Source organism: Wyeomyia smithii, chromosome 1 (genome assembly GCF_029784165.1).
Source record: "Wyeomyia smithii strain HCP4-BCI-WySm-NY-G18 chromosome 1, ASM2978416v1, whole genome shotgun sequence".
Lineage (NCBI taxonomy): Eukaryota > Metazoa > Arthropoda > Insecta > Diptera > Culicidae > Wyeomyia > Wyeomyia smithii.
Window position 1 is genome coordinate 48,684,021 of NC_073694.1, and position 14,816 is coordinate 48,698,836.

The 14,816-nt window shown below is 37.6% G+C and overlaps 1 protein-coding gene across 1 annotated transcript in view; it reads left to right on the forward strand.

Annotated features, from left to right (window-relative positions):
- Positions 1 to 826: 826 nt before the first annotated feature.
- The window catches only part of LOC129717529 (uncharacterized), a 199,475-nt gene continuing 185,485 nt past the window's right edge, over positions 827 to 14,816 (forward strand). The window contains exon 1 of the mRNA XM_055667500.1: positions 827 to 979. The gene's annotated coding sequence lies outside the window, so the exon portion shown is untranslated. The remainder of the gene's footprint in view (positions 980 to 14,816) is intronic.

Consider the following 14,816-nt stretch of genomic DNA (forward strand, 5'->3'; position numbering starts at 1 on the left):
TTTATCAAGAGAAACGTAATAATCAACGCCGTGTACTATAAGACCGAGGTTTTAGAGAAAGTGTGTTTGGGACCTCTACGGGAAGATCCTTATGTCCCCAGCTAATATGTCGTAAATTTTCTCAGTAAACATTGCCTTAATAAAAATTAACTCAGAAAAGAATAGCATCCGAACTTATTGAATACCCTGTAAAATTTTAGAATGTTTTACTTTTGCTGTCGAGAAAAGTAACTAGAGAAACAACTGGAATTGGCTTTCCGACGAAACTTTTTCATGATGTCGGAACAAGAGCGGTGTACGACCTCTATGTCGATTTTTCAAATGCATCATTGCTCGTCAGTTATGTTTGTAAGAAAGAAACTAAAAATCCCAAAGAAATCTTCGGTTGGGCGACACTGAGGCAGGGTCGTTGGGTTGTGCATCGAGGGTACGAAAGGAGTCGAGTAAACATTGTTATTTTTACTGAAACCAATTAACTAAAATCTGTAATTAGCGATGTGATAAAAAAAAAACAAATATGGTTACGATATAATCATCCCCAAATATACGGGCAAATCCGGCTGACGCACATAGTTCGCTTGAAAATATCTGCCCCATTCGGAATTTCTCCAGCGACAGAAAGAGAAAGAGAACTTTATTTTCTCCATAGTATCCGTAACTTTCTTCCACCGATACCGGTTTGACAGTTGTATTCCAAGAGTGCACGAGCGCTTATCACGGAGAACACACACACACGAGCGAAGCTTTGCCACTGACTTCCGGCAACGACGCGTGCGCACTGGCAACCAAAACAAACAGCCGAAGCCCGAATCTGGAGCTCTCATGCTGGTTGTCATGGCCCGAGCGTGTCCGAAAACGTAGACGTTCCAGTACAGAGCAAGGGACCTGCTGCCAGTCGTATGTTGATTCGAAATCCCAGTCAAACCGAGACTTTTCCTGCGATGAGTTTACATAATCCGTCGGTGTGCGGTTGCGGTTGGTTTGTAAATTTTCTCTATTCTTTTTTTGTGTGTGAAGCATTTGGACAAAAGCTGTGCAAGGTTTTCCCAGTATGTGCGAGCGGAGGAAAACTATTCGAAATGAACGAATCATACTTGTCCAATAGGTGTGCTTCATTTCGATAACTTAATAAATCTGTCAGCGATTGATTCCGTGGGTCACCGTGAAATGTTGGGTGTGTGCATCGGAAATTTTCCGTCGCCTGTCACACAGTGCATAAAGAGAGCGGAAGTGGCGGTAGTGGAAAGCATGAAATATATTTCTAGGAAAAAATGCCAACAGATAGAGAAGTGACTGCTTGCACAGTGAAACACGAAAACGCATCCCAAGCTGGAGGAGAAGAAAAAATATTCTAGTGCAAATCCCATGTCAGCAAACAAAACGGCAAGGGAAGGAAAATTACATGAAGTGATTTTTCCTCCAGTCTACCGCCTGTCGTTGACGTCGCATCGAATCGGTTGGACAGTCAACACCACTAGCAATACCAGCAGTAATAGGTTGATCGTGATCAAGAGTGAGAGGGAGCCATCGAGTCGGATGTAGCTGTCCTTTGCATGCCTTTTTTTCTAGTGGCTCAGTGTTTTCCCTCAATAACGGTGCCCTTTCCAGCGTAAAGATGTTTTGCGGGTGTGAGTGTCTCCTCAAGGCAGGACTTTTCCTTGCCCGAGCTCTACAGAGGTGTTCAGTTTGCCTCAGCCCGAAGCTGCCGGTGTTTTTGGCGAGTGTGCTGAAAATTGAAACTCGAAGATTTCATAGTTTTTCTCAGCAAAGATTATATCACATCTAATCTTTCGAATGATCAGGAGAATACTTTGACAAGCTTACAAGTAAAGCTTTGTCAAAAATAAATTTCGGTTTAGTAAAATTGATCTGCTTGGTGAAAGCAACATCCTCACAAAAAAAGGAATTATTGGTTTACTAGCTGAACCGGACGATGAAAATACCGGGTTTTAATTGCTGTGCTGAGTGATCTGAAGAAAGGGAAGATATTTCACACCCTCAAGGTATTTGCACCTTACAGTTATCGGTATATCTATGCATCCCACTGTCTTTTCTGTGGTATGTGCCTGCGCTTCACAGCTTATCTCGTGTTCTGGGCGGAAGGCCGGGTTCTTTCTTTTATCGCCCCGGACTGCGTAGGTTATTGATTGGTTCCGCCTGTTTGCAGCCAGGAGTATCATCAAAAGTGGCTGGCTGAGAGCTTCACATTTCTTATCTGCTCTTCTGATCCAAGCAGTAGTGGCACCCGAGAAACCAGCCATCGGTGGGTAAATTGCAGTCTATCTTTGCTCCTAAATGAAGGCATCTTGACAGAAGAAATAGACGGTTTATCTGAGTGTCATCCTGTAGGGTTGTGCAAGCAGTTTGACACGATGTACGATTACGGTATGACAACTGTGTGATCTTAGGTTTGAACCACCTCTACGTGAGAGTGTTACAGATTGCATTTTTGAATCTATTGCGAATTTGGCCGGTTCATTTTTAGTGATATAACTGACCTTGGGATTCCTGTGGACCTATGTGTATGTATCGCTGAACAGTGAGTTAAAATGATTGTCAGTTTTCTAACACCAGGTAAATTTAGTTTTGATACTAAATTATAGGCATGATGTGATTATTTTCAAATAATGCTCCGGGCGAACAAGAGTTGTGTACATGAGACAAGAGAAGGAAGCATGAAACAGGAACAGCAAAAACGGAGCATGGAATAGTGAATATGGTACGAAAAAAAGGAAAATGAGATCAAAATATAGAACATGAGATTGAAATACACCGTGTTCATTAAATTTGAATGCAAATTTAAAATTCCATAATGATATTTGAATATTACACTTTTAATTTCTAAGTATTTTTATTATTGAAACTTGAAAGTAAACATCTACAGAACAATTTTTAGGAATAACCCCTTTTTTAGTTAGCTTTACCAACTTCAACCGCTGATCGAAGTTGTCTTCATAGATATTGCACTTCAGATTTTCTGGATAATCGCTTTGAATTGTTCCAAGTAATCAGCAAGTTTTGACATGATGTTCAGGACCAGACAAAAAAGTCGATTGGGTTTAAATATAAGAAGTGTTGCTGCTATTCATAATTATCCAGAAAATCCAACAATTTTAGCCTACATCAGCCTTGAAAAATGTTCGCAGTATGCGCTGGTGCGCCGTCTTGCTGGAGCACTAAATAGTTTCGAAGCTTCGGAGCAACAATTGTGTATAAAACTTCCGTTTATTATACCTGAACTCTGGAGAATCGGCAAACATTTCTTTGGGACTCCCAAATATTGTTTCGAATCGGTTATTTTGTGTATTGTGTGGCTGTTCCTGGAAAAATAGTTTCTCATGAAAGTATCATTTTTGTTCCATCGAGCCTCTTTTTCTGAAAAAAATCGGAAACGCCATGAACTTTACTCTTCTTGTTGGCATTACATCAAAGGTCAGTTACCAAAATATTGTTGAAAAATCCAATATTCGATTGATGGCAAGTTTTCGAACTGAATTATGCTTTTTTCACCGGATACGCCATACCATAACAACTTTAACGACTTGTGGTGTTCTTGTTGATTATGACTGACCAAACCTTCTTGTACCTTTTGATGTTCGTATAAACGAAATCTCGCTTAACCCCAGACTATTCCAGACGTTTATCATTTCGACTTCCCGAAATTGCTTCATCGCGCTTCAAAAACAAAAAAAAAAAAAACAACTGACAGACAACAATCACCTTGCGTATTTGTATGTGTGGAAGAATTTGTGAGAGTAACAACTCTCATTAATTTTTTCCATATGATATACTTAACGAACAGGAAAACCAGAAAATGGAACTGTAATATGTGGGGTAAGGAACATATTTTAAGCAGCTTTAGGCGCCGCCTGTGTATTGAGACGAAATACTAGAAATCTGTAAGGTGAAATACAAACATAAGTATATCAAATTGTTTTCTATCTTTTTCTCTGTCAGCACTTGTTTTCACATTCTAAAACCGATTTAGTAAACTTTAACAATAATCAATTAAAGTTCCTTATCGAGGGTCACTATTCCAATCCCCCCGAACCTTTGAAGCAGTTTGCTTCTGTTTTGCAGGGAATTTCCTTCAGCACCCAAATTGCGCCTGAATAGCTGCAACTCTTTTCGTTTGATGTTTTCTCAAAGATTTTTCTGTATTGAACGGTATTCTATGTATTCGTAAGACAGCTTCTAGTTAATCAGAGTTTTCGTTCTCATCATTGAAATTGTCGGTATTGATCAAAATTCAGGAGATTGAGGCCCGTTTATTTCAGCTGATTAACATAGGCGCCACTGCTTAAGTCGTTCCTTACCCTACATATTCGAATATATTGAACACGCTGTAAAAAAAATGGGTCTGGAATAGGAAACAGAGGACAGGAATACGAAACATGAGACTCTGATCGAGACTGTGACTGGGACTGGGACAGAAACTGCAAGTAGAACTGAAATTGAAACTGGAACTGCAACTGAAGCTGAAACAGGAACTAGAACAGGAACTGAAACCGAAACTGGAAGAGGAAGTGAACTAGAATTGGAACTAGAACTAGAATTGGAACTAGAAGTGAAGTCGGTACTGGAGCTAGAACTGGACCTGGAGCTTGAATTAGAACTGACACTGGAACTGGAACTAGAGCTGGAACTAGAAGATGAAGTGGAACTGGAATTGGAGTCGATAATGGAGCTTGAGTTAGAACTGAAACTGGAACTGGAATTGGAATTGGGACTGAAACTAGAAAAAGAACTGGAACTGGATTTGGAACAAGACCTGAAATCAGACAGAGAACTGAAACTGGAATTAGAATAGAATTGGAGCTATAGTTGAAACTGGAACTGAAACTGGAGCTGGAACTAGAACAAAAACTGGAACTGCAACTGAAACTGGAACAGGAACTGAAATTTGAAATAGAATTGGAACTGAAACGGTAATTGAAACTGGAACTAGAAGTGAAACTAGCGTACTAAAATTTGAACAAGAACTGAAATTGGAGCTGGAACAGGCAGAATAGTTGCAACTGGAATTAGAATTAGAATTACGGCTAGAACTTGAAATGGAATCAGTTCTGGAACTTGAATTAGAAATGAAACTTGAACTGGAATTGGAACTTGAACTGGAACTAAAACTAGAACTAATAGGTGAAAAAAAATAAAACTAGAACTAAAGCTGGAACTAGAAGAAGAACTAGAATTAGAGCTGGTACTAGCATTGGAACTGTAACTGAAGTTTGTTGGACTTTCGCTCCTGCCTGACAAAACAAGTCAGGGCACGATTAGCTACTTGTTGTGCCTGCATAGGGGAGCACAACACCTTACAAATATTCCCCTTCTTTGCGGGGTGTAACTAATGGAGAAACATCGAATTAACTAAAAGTTTACTCACGCTTTCCTTCCGAACACTCGTCTTTGTGCTAGTGATCACTACTGATTATTTTCAGTGACACAGGTCACTTTTCCGCCAATGATTGGCCGCCCAAAATGGCGACAAACACGTGGAATTTCTTCGCGGAGTGGCTGGCTTGCGAGACTGATCCCGCTGACTTGGCCTTCAGGCCGAAATTTGTACGGCCATGTCGCACTGGCCGGGACTTGTGCGGAGACGTCGCACCTGCCACAATTACAATTACGTTGGCGCCTTCTTCGCGGTGGATTTACCTTTAATAGCACCTTCGACACTGTGCCTCTCTCGCGGCGGTTTTGCTTCTGTTTGCGCGCCCGACACCACGCACTTTTTGCGGCGGTTTTTCTTTATAGGCGTACTCGACACTACGAACTTTGTTCGCGGCGGTTTTTTGTTCACTCGCGTACTCGACACTACGCTCTTTATCGCGGCGAGCTTTTGTTCTGTCCGCGCACCACTTTTCTCGTACTTGTGCACGCCACGAGAGTCCAATTCCAAGGGACCTCATTCGTGCATTTTCTGCCTAATGGAAGTGCTCACCTGTCATTCCGCTGTCATCGCTTATTCTTGACTTTTCTCTTTCCTTAGCATCCCTTGTGGCGGACTTAGGATATTGTAGTTTTTTAGCAGTGTGGAGGAAAATCGTTCACAGATGACGTTATGTTTTACTTGTGGTGCAATTAAACGCAAATTTCACCCTTGACATAATTTTGTTCGCTAATATTATTCTTAAACTTAACAAGCTGGCACTAGAACTAAAATTGAAACTGGAGCTGGAACTAGAATCGAAACTGAAACTGGAACTAGTATTAGAACAAAAACTGGAACTCCAACCGCAACTGGAACTGGGTCTTGGAATAAAATTGGAATTGGAATTGGAACTGGAACTTAAGCTGAAACTAGAAAACTAAAATTGGAACAAGAACTGAAATTGGAGCCGGAACTGGCAGAATAACTGCAACTGGAGTTAGAATTGGAACTAGGGCTAGAAATGGAAGTAAAATCGGTTCAGAAACTTGAACTAGAGCTGAAACTGGAACTGGAACTAGAACTAAAGCTGGAACTAGAAAAACAAGTAGAACTGGGGCTGGAACTAGAATTGGACCTGGAACTGAAGCTAGAACTAGAGCTAGAGCTAAAGCTAGAACTGGAACTGGAGCTAGAACTAGAACAAAAACGGGAACTGCAACTGGAAATGGAACTTTAAATAAATTGGAATTGAAGCTGGAACTAAAGCTTAAACTGGAAAACTAAAATTGGAACAAGAACTGAAACTAGAACTAGAACTAGAAATGAAACTGTAACGAGATCTGGAACTGGGAATGTCACTGTAAATAGAACTAGAACTGGAAGTAAAACTAGAACTAAAACTGAACCTAAAATTGAAGCAAAAGCTGGGACTAGAACTGAAATTAAAACAATAACTAAAATTTGAACTGGAACATTTAATTGGAAATTGTACTGGAACAGGAACATGAACTAGAACTGAAACAGGAACCGGAACTAGAACTAGAACAAAAACTGGGACTGGAACTGGGGCTGGAACTTGAACTGAAACTGAAGCTTAGAAATTAGTATTTAAGCAAGAGCTGGAACTTAAACTAGAAATTCAACTGGAAATGGAACAGGAACTGAAACTGGAATTAGAAGTAGAACTAGAACTAAAACTGAAACTAAAACTGGAATAGGAGCAAGAACTGGAAACCGAATATAAAACTGGAACGTGATGTGGAAGTGACAGGGACTGAACCTGAAATATGAAACATGGGATTTCCGTTGAAACTGGGACTGGGACGTAAACTTACACTAGAAATCACAAACTAAAACTGGGATTTTTTCTGTTTATAAGAAAATATAAAAAAATAGTATTAGATCCTCCAGAACTCAGAAGCAACACCCCTTATCTTAAAATGAGCAAAAAATCAATCGACCATTTTTTTTTTTAAACTAAAGAACAACTTTTTAAAACGTTGTATGTATTTTGACATTGGATTTATCCAAAGCATTGTAGCTCAAAAAACTTCAGATGCACAGAAAAACTGTCTGAGAAAGAATTGTAGGAAACGAATGTTGCTTTGTAAAAAAAAATAGCACAAAAAAAAAACTGTTGCAAAAAGTTAAACACCTTTTTTAATTTAAAATATGTTGAACATTTTCTTAATTTCGGTTTTCAAACAAACTAAAGGCTAAAACAAAGTTATTGATGGTAACTTCAGGATGAAGCAGTGAGAAATAATAAATCTCAACCCCATCACCCCGTTTAGCCTTCAATAAAGAAATACTTCATGTTTCTTCTTCCTGAATTTTTTACCAAAAGTTTTGTCAAAACGTTTTTGAAAAAAAAAAAAACATTAAAGAAAAATTCTACTTTTTGTTGTAATTAAAATTTTGTGTCGTAAAACAACATATAACAGTGTATATATTATTTTACAAGCAAACATTCGTTTCCTACAAATCATTTACAGCCAGAATACTTTAATAGGATGCTATTACGTAGTAACGAAAATAGAATGAGATGGCAGAATGAAACATATAAAATGCTTACAACTTTCTTAACACTGGACGGATTTTAGTCATTGATATCCCGTTGGATAGAAAACAAATTTTTCTAGTTTAAGAAAACAATTTTTGAAACCTTTTAAGTAAGGAGGTGAAAATTCGTGGTCAATTTGAATCTAGTTCAACCAATCGCGTGCCCACAATGATGCACAGCCGACACTGAAGTATACAAACAATTTGACTTAGCAAACGATTTGTTGTTGTTGATTTGTTCGCTAGAGTGCATAACGACACGCTTACCGGAAGTATAACTTCCATAATTTACATATAAAAGCTAGCGTGCAACAATTAAGACTTCATTGTTCATCCGATCACTGCAGCAAAACTGAAAGTCTGATCGACCAGGAGCAAGCAGACTTGCCGCAGCGCAGCAGGTGACGATTTTATGTTTGTATGGTTTTTGCTGCAAGAAAATTGTGGTAGTTAAAATTTTCTGCTGCTGACACAATAACAACTACAAACAAATTTCAAACCAAATTCAAACCAGCTCGTTAGTCAAAATATGTTCGCATTAAGTGAAAAATAATTTCAGCGTCACTTTTCAATCGTATGAAATAAATGTACAAGTGCATATCGTTAGTTTCGTACGAACACTACTTTAAAATCATAGTTTCGGGAAAAACGTGTTGAAAATTAGCGTCGAAAATTTCATCTATTATGCACGTATTATGAGCATGTGTATTGGTTAAAACTTTATTTTTAATACCTTTATAAAGAAATTTCGATTTGGGCTGCAAAAGCACTTCTACTCATAACCCTGGATATTTGTGAACTGTGAAACGAGGTTTCGTGAAATGAAAATTTACAGTATTTAGAACCGTTTGCCACCCAAAGCTCAAAAATGCAAAATTTTGAGTTGTGCCAGTGCAGAACGACAATTTAAACGAAAATGGAGTTTTCGTTTTTTTCGTGTGGCTTTAGAACCATTCTTTGCATTGAGAAGTTACTTCTTATAAGTAGGTTTACATTTTAATTGAAGTGATAACTAGGATGGTCCTAAAATGCGCGAAATAAAATTACTAAAATTTTTGATTGAGGAAAGATGGTATATTATTATCAGTGAAGTTGTAGGTCAACTTTGTAGAAGAATACTTTTTTGTAGCTCTTGAATTGGCTGAATTAGAGCAATTTTGCTTATAGTGGCCTAAACAGTTTTTTCTGCTCTATTTTTTTAAATTCAATTTTCTCGGTAAAGTTATCTACAGATGACTTTTAGAACTGCAAAACACGCTACTTTTGGTGGTTAAACTTATAAGATATCTTTTACGGGTTATCAACGTTTTAATTTTTCTAGAATCAACGTTGTAATTTTCAATTTACAAACGTTGATAGAATTAGAACTAGGGCTAGAACTGGAAGTGGAGTCGAAACTGGAACTGGAACTAGAAGGAGAACTGGAACTGAATTTGGAACAAGACCTGGAATCAAAATAGAGTTGGAGCTATAGCTTATACTGGAACTGAAACTGGAGCTGGACCTATAATTGGAACCGGAACTGGAGTTGGAACTAGAGCTGGAGCTAGAACTCGAGCCAGAACTAGAACTGAAACTGGAGCTGGAACTAGAACAAAAACTGGAATTCGAATTAGGGGTAGAACTAGAAATGGAATCGGTTCTGTAATAAGAAATGAAACTAGTACTAGAACAAAAACTGGAACTGCGACCGCCACTAAAACTGGGTCTTGAAATAGAATTGGAATTGGAATTGGAATTGAAACTGGAACTAAAGCTGAAACTAGAAAACTAAAATTGGAACAAGAATTGAAATTGGGGCCGGAACTAGCAGAATAACTGCAACGGGAATAAGAATTAGAACTAGGGCTAGAACTCGAAGTAAAATCGGTTCAGGAACTTTAATTAGAGCTGAAACTGGAACTAGAATTGGAACTGGAACTGAAGCTAGAACTAGAACTATAGCTAAAGCTAGAGCTGGAACTGGAACTGGAACTGGAATTAAAAGTAGAACAAAAAACATTACATTTAAATTGAAATGAAAACTAGGGTGATCCTAAAATGCGCGAAATAAAATTACTAAAATTTTTGAATGAGGAAAAATGGTATATTATTATTAGTGTAGTTGTAGATCAACTTTGTAGAAGAATACTTTTTTGTAGCTCTTGAATTGGCTGAATTAGAGCAATTTTGCTCAGGGTGGCTTAAAAAACAGTTTTTTCTGTTCTATTTTTTTAAATTCCAATTTCTCGGTAAAGTTATCTACAGATGACTTTTAGAACTTCAAAACACGCAACTTTTGGTGGTTGAACATATAAGGTATCTTTTACGGGTTATCAACGTTTTAATTTTCAATTTACAAATGTTGATATCTCGGAATGGGGCAAATTAAAAAAAATATCTGCTGGTTTCATTTGGAAGAGCAACTTGTATACTTTAATATATGAAAAATTGGAGATATGATATATCCTAAAATTGAAAAAAATAAGTTTGGATTTGCCCCTTCTATTGTCAAAAAAGTAAGGTTTTTACGGCTTAGTTCTTTTATTTGGTAAAAAACTGCGTACATATTCAAGGTAAGAAAACTCGGTATTGCTTCAAGAACGTATTTGGCGTCGTACACAAATTACGTAACGCATGAAGGGGGGTGGGAGGGGGGTTGAGTCTGCGTTACTTATTGTTACGTAGGGGGGAGGGGGGGTAGTAGAGACAGTTACGTAACTGTGATATTTGCTCGAAATTGAAAATTTCTTAGGGGGGTCAGGCCGATCAGCGTTACGTAATTTTAGGGGGGGGGGGGAGCCGTGTCGAACGTTACCTATCGTTACATAGGAGGGGAGGGGTTCTGAAATCTAGATTTTTTTTACGTAATTTGTGTACGACGCCTTTTTGGCTTTGAAAATGGCCAATTGTGATTTGTATTTGGCAGGAGGAACGAAGCAATTCCCTTTGAGCTAGTGTATTTCGTAGTAGCTTTAGCTTCGGACTCAGCGTACTTGGCTAGCTCTCCAGGTAACAGCAACAGTACAGGAGGCTAAACTTTGCTGTTCTGCTGCTTGTCCGTGGCCCACTGGTGTTCTCAATGCCCTCTTAATGACGAGATTATTGACAGTTGAATAGTTAAAGGAACACTAATGCACTTCCCGCGCAACGTTCGTCTTTATACCTACAAAGAACAACGCACAGCGCAGTCCAACCTTTTTTTTAAAATTTCTTCTCATAATACCGCGTGCATGGCCCCGCCCACTTGTCTCGTTGGTCATCTCCGTAGGTATTTAAGACAATCGCAAGGGTTTATTTTATAACATCATCCCTGACTATCGCGCGATTCGGGTGTATATTCCAAAATCCATTCCAGTTCACATTTATTCTTCGTGTTTCTCGTGATTACGTTCCTATCACGTGGGTGGTAAACGTAGAAGAAGACGACAGCCACCCCTATGGTTGCTAACGCCACGACCAGTACCTGTAAATAAAAGTTAGGTTAGGTAAAACTAATTCTATTGAAATATATGAAAAAGTTTTAAAGGAAACAACTGTCTAGAAGATATTGATAACATTGTACTTAGAAATTTTTTATCTCCGTCCGTTTCTTGATCTGGTCCTTGTGTAATGTCTGTTTGTTGGGCATAGAAACGGAAACCTAGTGTACGCGCCGGTTTTTATGCTGTAAAGAACGCACAAATGCATGTAACAATCGAAAACTTTAGATGAACATATCTTCGAAACCACAAATAACCCACTGTAGTTTTGTGTTTTCCTGTTAGTCAGAAAGGTACTCTATTGGGATGTTTCATGAAAGCTTGGATTCATTTGCGCCTTTTCAAGTTACATCTGCAATAAAAAAAGCCTTTGAAAACACTTTTTTTTTAAAGTTTTCATTCTTGGAAACTGTATATAACAACTAATATATAACTAGAAATCGTTCAGCTTTTTCGCGTTATTCTAAATTCTAAACAGCATTAGCATTGAATATATGAATGAAAAACTGTTTTTTAAAAGCCTTTTCAGAAAAAGTCTTGTAGCTCTGCAATCTCAATTTATAGAAATTTGAGGTGTGCAGTGTACAGGTTTGTAATAAAATTCTTCACAACTTTGCAGAAGAAGCTATTTGTCTAGCAAAACACGTTTAATAATTAGGTGTGGCGCCCTCTATACGGTGAAAATTCTTACTAATTCCATTCAAGCGTAAGAAGGACAGCAGTAACCGAAGCAACTCCCTAGAAGATATGAATACTATTGGACTTTAAAAAATAATTTCGCCTTCCGTGTTTCGGTTTAGCCCCATTGTGCAGCGTCGCTAATTGCACAGGGAAATGTTCTCACGAATATTCAAACTGTCCCGGCGAAAAACTATCCAAAAAGTGCATTTTTATTAACATAATAATATGTCAACAGAATTGTTTGACGGGAAGTGTGCGTATTCTTCGTCAGTAATGCGGTCGTGTCTTGGATACAATTTCTGAGTTATAATGCTTGGAAAAAACCCAGTGCCAAAATATATACGCCTTTCAGAAATTTACTCTTGAGTCTAATTTTTTTCACTTAGTTTGCTGAGTCAAATATATGTGTGTAAAATTTCATGCAAAGAATGATCGATTTTAGACAATAGGTATTATAGCATGGTTTTGTCTTGCAGCTGGTGCTGAATGCTGAATAGAAAATTGAATTAAAAAAAGTGATTCAATTTTTAAACTGAGTACTGAAAATTGATTAGAGTTTTCAACGCTGATAATGGCAACTATGATTGAAAGCAGAAGAATAGGAAACTGATAGGGTATCGAACGTCTTCGTCAGTGGTTTTCTTCGGCAGATTTTTAGCAGCAGTCTTATACAAAAATCTGCCTAAGAATACCACAGTCGAAGATGTTTGGTACCCTAAAAACGGAACTGGAAACATTAACTGATAATAAAAACTGAGACGGTAAATTTTGAAGTAGAAACTGGACAGTGAGAGTAAGGTTATGTTCAAAAATTAGGGAATGAAACTCGAAATCTGGAAATTCGCTGCAAATTTTGAGAACGTTGGATAAAAACTAGTATTTGAGAGAGAAAATAATCTCGGAGAATTTATCACCACCAAATTAACCAAAAGTTCTGGAAACTTGCACTGCAAACTGGAAACTTAAAGATAAGAGTTAAATATATTGATAAATATTATTAAAACCATTGCAAAACTGTTTTCGTAGAATCACCGTTTTGAAGTAAATTTTTGTCCGATTAAAGATCTGTTTTTTTAAAGATGGGTAAGAAAATGCTATTATGTGGACAAGCTCTTGGAATTTTGCTATTTGGCTTTTAAAAAAAGGCGTCGAAAAAACATTGAAAATTTTCGATTTCTCAAAAATTCAAAACGGTGCCATTGTTGCCCCTTAATTTGAAATAGGTCCAAACTCGGGGAAATTGGTTTGTGAGTCATCATACATAAAAAATCAAACATAGAAGCCAAGGCAAAAAAAAAAAATTGGAGGGTGGTATTCAAGACACGACCGCATGACGTTGGACTACGGTATTCTTATATTCCATTAAAACAAATAATAGAGAGAATTGCAACTCTAGTATTTGCTGCAATTTTATCTAACAGTGCATTTATGGATGCTGAGACGTTAAAACGTTATAAATAATAATAAATACTAAAAGAATGGATATTTTTTATTTAATCGCTGTCATTTCATACATATTCGAATCAACCCTTTGTTTGCTGCACTACCAAGACAATCATTTAATTGAGCGAATTGGTAAAATTTTCCTATCTAAGCAAAAAGCAAACTTTACGAACCTATCTGAAATTGGAGCCCTGAACGATTCAACCGAAAATTTTAAATTTGAAAATTGTTTGAGATTTAATCGATAAAACTCATGCTAGGTTAGTTCCAGCCCAGCATATAACTTCATGTATTTGAAAAAAAAAAAAAAAAACCTTTGGTTCAATAACTCAATATAGCAAGAGCTCAATCACACGTTTTTCGGTAGTTGTTATCAAGGTTTGGGCGAGTGACAGAAAATATATTAACTTCTTCAGTTGTGATTTAGAGCATTTCTATTGTTTTGTTATTTTTCACGATAGCGACAAGTTTGTTTCTTTCTCTGTGTGCGAGAAACAAAATCAAAACCGCGCACCGAGAAACAAAAACGAAAATTTAATGAATGCTCATTGAGAAAACTCGCAACTCTTTTTACCAATAACTTATGATACTCAAAAGAACCCGTTTTGATCTAAATCAAATTTCTAGTAAATAAGTGTTGATAATTCATAGGTAGTAATTTTTCCTCGATGAATAAAGACTGGCTGAAGAAGTTAAAATCGCTGCTGTAAAATCAAATTCACAACTGTGTTCGTTAAGACGTTTTAATATTTTCAATGACAATAATAATCTTTGATAAACACCCGCTATAGTTATTCACACACATGCTATAACTATCTAAACACGCGTTAAAACTATTCATACACACGCTGTAGCTATAGTTTTTTATACACACATGCCGAAGCTATCCATACACACGCTATTCCTTTCCATACATCCGATACAACTATCTATACACACGCATAAGCTATCCAACCATGTGCTATTACTATCCATACATACGCTATAACTAATCATTACACACGCAGCAGCTATCCACACACAAGCTATAACTATCCGTACACACGCTGAAGATATACACGCAATAGCCATAATATGCTACACATGCTAGTGTCTTACACACGCTATAGCTAGCCATACACACGCAACAGCGCCATCCCTATCATCGCAAATGTCATAGCAATACAGATGCACATACGCTATATGTGCACACTGCACACACACCCAACGTTTTCACCCAACGATATCTGAATTGGATTACCGCTGGTGGGGTCCAACTCAGATCGAAGGAGCACCGAACTGAATGAAGAAATGCAGCT